The following is an 8704-nucleotide window of genomic DNA, read 5'->3' as shown; positions in this document are numbered from 1 at the left end:
AGCAATCAACCGTTCTCTTCTTAGTTTGCTAGATATGCTACAAGAGTGTTTCATGTCATGTTTGAAGCATTCGATTTCTATGTCAGCCTTGGGAACTGGAATCTTTCTTAAGCAAAGTCTAGCAAAACCTCCGTCTCATCATCGTACTAGCAATAAGAAATGAATCACATTATGAAATAACACCTTCACTGAGGAACTTGGCTTTTTTTTTTCTTATTCTATGGGGTTTCTTGTGTTGGTAGGACTGCTTTACCCAACTTTTTAAAAGATATAATTAAATTGCACCACATATCTGAAGTGTCTGAGAATCTTCTTAGCTAGATCAGTGACATTCAGTTCATATAACAACATTAGAACACGTGACAGTCCCACAAGGAGGGCATGAGGGCAAAAATATCCAGTGTTGTTTCCCTGTGACTGGTATTCAGAAGCATTCAGATTCTGATCCTGAAAATAACAGATAGGCATTTTCCTGGTGGCCCTCAGTTGCCTTATTCTTCATGTTGAAGCCACCTCAGTTGTTCGCCATCACTGTATCTTGTGGACACTGTTTCTATAGCTAAACTATGTGCTGTGAGAAGAAACTGCCTTTTGTGTATCCTGAATTTCTCACCATTTAGCTTAATCTAATAACCTCAGATTCTCTTGTTACGAGGAAGGGAAGAAAAATGCAATCTTTATCCTCTTTCTATATCCCATACATAATTTTATACAGTGTGCCTATTACTTTGCCCATTTTTGATTAAAAAAACAACAGATACTGTGAATTTCTTCTAAGAATGTTGCTGCTTTTTTCTGCCCCATTTTCAAACATATCTGCAAAGGATGGGAGAGGGAAGATGCAATGATTCCATACCTGTCATTCTCCACGACTATAAAGGAAAGGATGCTCTGGGAGCAGATACTGCCAAATGTTAACTTGGCAGTCACAATGCTTGCAATTCAGCACATGGCCTACTGCACACAATTACCTCTTGACTAGGGCTGTGACATATTTGAAAGCTTTGCATAATATATCAATATCTAATGAGATGAAAACTAAGTGTTAAGAAGCAGTGTCTTTATCACCATGGCTATGGACACAAGGGAGCCAACTTGTACAATATACATTTTTTTAAGTGTTATAAAACTTTGTGCAAGTCTAATCACTGCTGCCGCCGTCACGTACACTTGGTGAACTGCAAAATGCCAAAGAGCCTCAGTCCAGTATTAGCTGTAGCTTATCCATCCCTTCTGTGGCTCCGGTCTTGAAGCTGGCTACATTAGCACTTTGGAACCAGAACAACAGGGTTGGAGACTTTGGAAGCTGGGAAAAATAAATGCCCAATTCTTTCCATACCCCACTGATAACCTATTCCCACTGTGCTCTGAAGCAATCTGGCTAAAGCAGGTTATGCCTGGGAAGTTTATTCCATTTTGTTTTGTTTCATTTAAATAAAAACTTACCAACATTCTCAACTTTTTAAATAAATGGGACAGAAAGTACTTGATATTTTTTTTAAAGTGTGGAAAACCCAAACTGATATTTGTCCATCTAGGTCAATGGCTTTAACTGCTTAATTCTTGAAGGCCTGGGTTTGAATTCTATTGAAATGAACCATGTTTCCACTGCTTTAGGATTTATACCTTTTTTCTTCTGACAGGCTAGTCACCTTTAAGAGCTGCATGGCACAGAAACACATGGTACCCTCTATCTTGCGTCTGTTGAACTCAGCCAGTCCAGATTTGTAAGAATTTCATTTTGGTTCATTTTTGATAAGGATTTGCCTAACATGTGCAGATGTCATATAGATTGGAAAACACTTGAGATTTTTTCTATTTTTAATTGAATGTAGTAGCAGGGCATATAGAGAAATGCCTCTATCCTTATCTATATGGTTCCTGCATCTACCATTCTACCATTCTATGGGAAACAGGCATGCATACATTATTCCATGCTTTGCACCAAATTTATCCCCACACAAGGTGGTTTCAATTCAATTCAATTCAATTCAAACCTTCAATTCAAGGTACCTTCTGTTTTTTTCTCCACCTGTTAGCAATAGCCTTGAAGAAAACCTAATGGCCTCCCAGGCTATTAAGGACTTGTGAGTTCAATGCCAGCTTGTTGTCAGTTTAAGTCTGTATGGATGTGTGTGCCATGAAGCCCTTGTCTTTTCGTTTGGGAAATGTCCCTGTTTGGAAACCCAGTATATTTCTGCATAGCTGGGAGTTCCTCTTCTCTGTAGATCACCCCATATTTCACATTTGCATTACTTACTTATTTTTATATAATGTATTCTGATGGCATTAGATAATGAATCAAAAGGGTGTGAAAGACTGTTGGTGATACTATATGTTTGCCCTGCAATTCTGAAAACCGCAAGAGCAATTGTTTTGATGTTTTGTGATTACTGGGGGAAATTATTGTACTTTGCATGAAATGCACATTCTGGATCCAATCTGATACACACTTAACTGGCAATGAATCGCAGTGGGACTTGCTTCAGAGAAGGCTTGTGTTTAACAACACTATCAATTCAGTATGCCACCTCCTTGCCACAAGCTATTTATCTATTGGAACCAAATAACTATATTCCTAGCTAGAGGCTTTTTGTTGCCATTGGCTTAAAGGCAGGGCATATTTTTTGAGAATTTTTCTTTGACTCTGTGATAGACTATATAGGCCTGGAAGATGTTTTGCCATTTCATTGTCCTGTATGGCCCAAAATATGTCTACTATCCTTGTAGAATATTTGCTTTATTGTATCCTCCTCAAAATTTCGCATTTTTCAGTTTAGCACTCCATATTCAGCACTTTCATTTTAGCTTCTTAGCATTCATTGACATTACAGCCTTATTCAGGATCATATACCTACACTGCATACAGAACCAGGTCATTTCTGGCCAGTGCTCAAGTACCCTTGTATGAATCAGATTAATGTCTATGCCTTCACAGTCAAATTGTTTCCAGGTCAAGAATTTGTCCTTCTTTGATCTAGTAAGTTGCAGTGCTTCCCTTCAAATGTTTCCACACATAGTCAGAGTACTACTAGAATTATTTCATAAACACCAGCAGAGGGCATACAACACACAGATTCACTGGCAGGGAAGAATTCCAGCCTGATACATCAGGTGGCAGATTTCAGCCTACTTTGGGGGATGACAGTGGGAACCCATCTTTGCCAGCATATGTCTTACAAGGCCTACACCTTTATGATTTCATTAGGTCAGAAATGGGGGACTCATTCCATCTGGGGATGAATTCCAGTTTGCAGACACTCTTGGAGGCCATATTGCCATGTTGGGCAGGGCTGAAGGCAAAGCTGGATGAGCCAAAGGAAAAAGGACTGAGGACAACACTACAAAAATACCAGCAAATGTTAGGGTACAATCTCCATCTTGCTGCTAGAAACTAAGCTTTAAGGCAGCATTTCTACCTTTTAGAATAGGGTAAAATGGTACAAAATTATTGATGGTTGGGGAAATGGGGCTCAGGCCAGGTGACGAAGGGATATAGGTTAAATCAGAACTTGGACAGCTGGACTGGGATTCTAGGTTTGAGTGCCCCTACCCTACTTCTGGAAGATACTGGAAGGATTAAGTGGTCCATAAGTAGCAGTGCATGGAACAGTATCTAATCTGTACCACAATCCTGGCAGTTAACAGTTGCCATTGTATTTATCTGTAGGAAATTGAACTTTGTGGATTTCTTGACTCAAAAAGAATATTTATCTTATGTCTTGGGAATGGATTTATTGTTAGTAGCTTCTTTCACTGTGTGGTTGGCCTGTATAATTATGATACAACTAGAGAATTATTGTGTATTGGCCAAGTCACAGACCTTTCTGAATGGTGGAATTTATTAGTTTATAATCATTAGATCTAAACTTTCTTAGGTACACAGTCTACTTTCTCACCATCTTATCTTCACAAAAACCTAATGAGGTAGGTTAAACTGAGAATCAGTGGTTGAGTGAAGACTAGAACCCAGGTCTTCTGAGTGCCTGTCCGACACCTGAACCATCACATTTCATTGGATTAAACTTGTTTCTATAGAAACAATGGATGAAAAGTTGGGTGCATGAGTGTTTGTCTGTTTCTATAGTTACATATTGTAATAGCTATTGTTACAAGTATGTGCATCACTCCTGAGTGTAAAAACTTTCAGCAGTACAAGTACTTATTCAGGGTTGTTTTCCTTAGTAAAACTTCACTAGTGACATATAACAGCATTAACAAATCCAGTAATTTGCTGTTCCCTATTAGGAAAACCCAAAATTCCATAGGATTTCCTACAAACATGGTTCTCTCATTTCCAGAACCAGTTAGCTGAATGCTACTCATGTAGCTTATGTCTAATGTTCTTATGGACCTCTGAATTAGGGAAGGGATGAAGAGAAAGGAAGCCCCTCTCCAGGGCAGACCAGCTGCGTTCCTCATTGAGGCCATAGTTAGTTGGCAGGGGACATCCCATGAATATGAAGGTTGTTTTCCTGAAATGAGACAAATCCAATGCATGGAATGCCCTGAACCCTGCGATTTCCTCAAATGTGTGAAATGTGACTGCATAATTAGTGATATTGGGGACAGAATCTCTGGGGACAGTCACCACTTATCTGTTCTCCATAGCAAAGTACTCTACCAAGCTAAACTTGACCAACCATTTTGAGCCATTTGAACAATATCTTTTCACAACCAAACCTACAGCTGTTGGATAGGCTAATCCCAAATTCATAATACTAGGGACACACAATGAATACAAATGAAAAATAGTAATTGGACCTTTTTTCCTTAAATGATATATATCTTTAGTCATTCCAGTCTCTCCATAGTGCTGCTTCTATATAATCAACTTTTCTATTTTTTAATAACTGTCTATTCTTAATTAGAACTTTAAAGGTTAATGCCTTAAAGAAGTTAGCAGTGTTTTTAATAATTAGCACCTGCTTATAATTGGATAAATGCTGAACATTCTCTTCATCTTCAAGACATTCACACACAGAATAAATTTGTCTATCTGGGTTAAATATCCCAGAGGTGAATGAGCTAAGGCATTAATGCTTTCACTTAATGATCCTGATGTTTGAAGCTAAGGTGGCACTGAATCTGGCTTGCGTCTTCTCTCAATTACCACACTGCTGTCTGGTTTAGGACACTGGATATGCAACACATCACACCCAATATGGCAACAACATGTGAATCTTGAATCACGCCTGAAAGGAAGAGCACCCTTGACCTGGAAGTATTCTCAGGGCAGATTGCTTGCAAATTTGTGATTAAGCAGTAATAAATACAGCCCAAACTCAAAAGCATGTAGACTTATTGTAACTCAGAGCCTCACGCATGAACTTTGGTGATGCATGCAGTCAGACAAGGGCTGGCAACAGTACTTGTGGACACCGGAATGCCCCTGGACATCCTTCCTGACCTGTCCTCCCCCCACTTGCCCCAGATGAGCATATTTCCATACTGGCAGCTGAACTTGCTGGGAAAGATATTTCCACTAGTGCTGCCAAGTGTGGATTCAGTAAAGGATCTGAGCCCACCTCTGCCTCATATTCAGTAATTTGGGCTAGTTACATGTCCCTTGCCATGGCAACCATTTGGTAATAGTGCCCAGGTCAATTTCTCAGATGGTCAAATGTACCCACAGTGGTTGCCTGTCCTGTAAGAAGGCGTGCTTAGATGTGAAATGCTTGCTTCAGACGTAGCAGCCATTAACTGTTTCTGGGAAGCCTGCATGGTGCTTCATGGGTAATGCAGCTCTTTGCTGGTGTGTAAACTCAGCCACGCCTTCCTTTGACACTGACCCAGATAAATTTGAAGCTTTGAATTGCAGCTATTGCAACTGTTAAATTGCAACTGTTTAGGTTAAAATGCTTGCCCCAGCGGACTGTATTCCAGGGTGGCCAGACTTCCTCAACATAAGAGCCACGGAGGGTCAAGGTCAGAGGTTTGAGAGCTGCAAGTCGGGGGCCGCAGGAGGCAGCAAATGGCAAGGAGGCGGCAGCATGTCACAAGTGGCAAATGGGTGCTTGCAGGTGCCCCCAGCAGCAAGAGGTGAGCCACAAAATAAATTCAAAGAGCCACATGTGGCTCCCAAGCCTCAGTTAGGTCCCCCCAGTATATAGCATGCTAGCATGACAGATTTGATAAGACAAATGAATAAAGACAGATCTTTATTCATTCAAATACTGCAGAAACCACATGATGTTTTTGGTCATTACTCTGTTCTAAAAACCAGCATCCTGGTTTCCTGCTTTTCAATTTAATTTAGCAGTTACTCACTGACTAATATATAAGCTTTTCCAAATATATAAAGAATACATTAGTGCGTTTTCTAACTCTTCCTTCATGCTGTTCAGCTGAGACTTCAGATGCTTTTCTTTTCATAGTAAACTGTTGAAGTATTATCAGATGAAAGTAGTTGCATGTTCTAGTCCCTGATGAAGAATAATGAATGCGTTAAGTTTAAAGTTGCGAGTATCAAGCTGCTTTGAAAAAAACAACAACAGAAAACAAAATGCAAATCCCAGTACTAAAGGTTTAGAGGGGACTTGGAGTGGGAGAGGGAACAAATTCTTCATGGCTAAAGTCATTTTATGGCTAAATGCATAAAATCCTGGCACTAAGGTCCCAAACCAGGACCATTGTAATTATAATTGTACATTTAATTATTACTGCAGTACAAAGGAAAACAGGAATTTGCAAAAAAGGGTTTGCCATTTAGTTTTTCGAAAAAGGCTTTCAATGTCTTCTTGAGCATGCAAACTGCTTTAAAATATTGCTAGTAAACAATACTATATCCCTTTCCACAATGGTCTTTTCTGCTTATGTTAATAGGTTTGCAAGTTCAAGTTTCTGATCAAACGTATCGCCTTTGATTTTACAAAGCAATTTATGTTAAATAATTATCATAGCATCAAAATGTCAGTCTTCATTGCTTTCAGATAAAGATGTGTAACTACAGTCAGTAACTGGAGAAGTTCACAAGTGGTATGAATAATGAGCTGATAATATATATGTTCATGATTTATCCAATTTGCACCTTTTGGACTAAACATGGATTTAAGCAAGTTTTCACACTTGCAGTGTGATTCATGGACCAAAAATAATGCATTCCCGGGTCACGTAAATTTGAAAAGTGTGCATAAACATTGTTTAATCAATGAGAGTATGAACATTTCAAGGACGCATGCAGCTGCTGTAGAATCTGGAAAATATGCATGAGAACATGCACAAATTTCATCTGAAAGGAAATAAACAAAGTTGTTAATCTGATACTTAAGTTAGAATGAACTTCAATATGGCATTCAGAGAACAGCAGCACACTCTTATTTTCCTAATTCAGACATCCCTGTTCCAGATATGCATCAATTAGAGGAGAGTTAAAACTAATCTTTATATATGGCTATTCCATTTTAATTGTACCTTTCACAGATATCACATCATAAAGCTATCCCTCTTTCTGTAGGATATGTGAGAAGGGGCACTAAGTGATTCTTGGGAGGTGAAGTTGCATCTCTGTCCTTGCCACCTGATGGTGAAGAAACACCTGTGCATGAGTTGGGAAGAATCTGGTTCATTTTGCTCACCCTCATGCATGGATCTATCCACAGATATGTGTTTCTTTAAAGATGTTCATGCCTGGCACATGCATGTTGCATGGAGAGCACAGTGCAGCCTCTCCTCCCATAATCACAGAGTGCTGGCTTGGGACAAGGAAAATCCCATTGCCTCTTAATATGACGGAAAGATCAGAATCACACATATTAGTATTTATTCATGCAGATCTTCAAGGGGAGTACACTGGTGTATTGGATGGTTTCATATTCAGGTATGGACTCATACTGACTCAGTGTCAGAGACATAGCTCTATTCTCTGGAGCCAGTGTTGTCAGATCAATTAAAACCGGACACCTTTGAGTTTTTGTTTTGTTTTTAAACCTAGCAATAATCAGTGTCATAGCAGGCATTTGAAATGAGAAACATCAGTTTTGAATTTGAAATGGAAAAGCAAGCAAGCAAGCAAGCAAACAATCATTTATTGCTGGCAGGCAGCAGTAGTAGTAGTGATAGTACTAATAATAAAAATGATAATACCTTATAAGATGCAAAATATCAGTGAAGGACCAGTCAAGTTGGTAGAGCTTCCCTGGAGTGCTTTCTAAACAGGAAACATGTGAAAACAACACCATATGTGGACTGATTCCCTTTCATTTTGCCTGCTTTTCAAGTACACCTGTAGAATCTTTTAGACATCTCTAAAAGTCCCACCCTGTAAAACCAAGCCTTGCTTCCAATTACCCACCAATGATATGTATTGTTTCCCATTCAGATTAGTAGCATTTATGTGTGTGCACTGAGAAAAGAATAGACCATTTGGCCATCATGGAAGAAAATGATAGACTTTTATAACCACTTCAGACACTTCTCATGGAGAGTTCCATCAAATATTGGGAATAAGAGTCCTTTTTTTAGTATATTATGTTGGACTGCTGCAGGGAGAAAAAGAACCCGAATGAACAGCTGCAGATGCATCCTGCACTTTAAAACATTTCACTGTTTCTTCAGCAGCGACAAATCAGCACCACTGTATTCACAACAATCCCAAGTATTTCATTTGTTCTGCTAAAGTCATACTGAAACGTGGAGATTTGCTACTGCAAGTGGTTATTAAATTGATTAAATTGCATTCACAGTAGTGCAAGAAAAAGTCTTC

At 39.1% G+C, this 8704-nt stretch overlaps 1 pseudogene; it reads left to right on the top strand.

Annotated features, from left to right (window-relative positions):
* Positions 1 to 4429: 4429 nt before the first annotated feature.
* Positions 4430 to 4580, top strand: LOC123019931 (annotated as a pseudogene).
* Positions 4581 to 8704: the final 4124 nt, after the last annotated feature.

This window comes from Varanus komodoensis, unplaced genomic scaffold (assembly GCF_004798865.1).
Source record: "Varanus komodoensis strain SLA01 unplaced genomic scaffold, ASM479886v1 scaffold13_1, whole genome shotgun sequence".
Lineage (NCBI taxonomy): Eukaryota > Metazoa > Chordata > Lepidosauria > Squamata > Varanidae > Varanus > Varanus komodoensis.
The sequence above is the reverse complement of the archived record's forward strand: the minus strand, read 5'-3'. Positions and strand labels throughout refer to the sequence as shown.